Raw genomic sequence first — 944 nt, forward strand, 5'->3', positions numbered from 1 at the left:
CATACATACAGACAGAGCGATAGACAGACACATTCTTAACAACCTTTTATCGGATTCAGGGGGTCTCAAAACGTGGACCTTTTGACAAAAACTGTGGGGGGGGGAGTCAAATTTTGCAAAAATCTAACACCTTCTCTGATGAGAATGTAACAATAATTCTTTTATCATGAATAATTTTTTGATAGTTCTGTTTTTGGTTTCAATCGTAAAAAGTAACATTAAAAACATAAAAAAATAAATTATTTTAAACCCCAAACACGTGACGAAAAAGAAATTAAAAGGCAAAAGTTGTGATGAGAATGTGTCCACGCAGTGGGCAGATTTTTTTTACTGTTAATGATGTTCTTCATGATTAAAGCCAAAAATACGCATCCGATAAAAAAGTGGTTAATAACAAATTTGTAGATCTTCTTCAAATGCAAAATTTTCGTAAACCCATATTTTACCGTATTTTGCATAGTTTGGCCAAAAATTTGAATTTTGCCTTTTTTGGTATGCTGTCGAAATTTGAATTTTTGATTTTTCAAGAAAATTCAAAAAGTTGTTATGACAACCTTGTAGGGCATTCAAAAGGCAACATTATTCTTCTTTTCACGTTTTTTCATATCGTGCGTTAATTGGTTTAAAATGTTCATTTTCGTGTGTCTTTTGAAATTTTTTAAATGCTATAACTCTGGTAATTTTTGATTTTATGAAAAAACTCAGTTGAATAAATTGTTCGACTTTTTGAATTTTCATCCAAAATGGCTGCCTAACGAACTGGACCTTTAGTTCAGGACACTAAACGAGTGTACCAAAGGACAATCTAACAGATTACTTCTTTCAAAAGTCATCGTGTTCACAGGCAGACATACACAGACAGACAGGCAGACATACAGACAGACACATTCATAAAAACCTGTTTTTCGGACTCATGGGGTCTCAAAACGTAGACATTTGACCAA

Source organism: Belonocnema kinseyi, chromosome 9, assembly GCF_010883055.1.
Source record: "Belonocnema kinseyi isolate 2016_QV_RU_SX_M_011 chromosome 9, B_treatae_v1, whole genome shotgun sequence".
Taxonomy (NCBI): Eukaryota; Metazoa; Arthropoda; class Insecta; order Hymenoptera; family Cynipidae; genus Belonocnema; species Belonocnema kinseyi.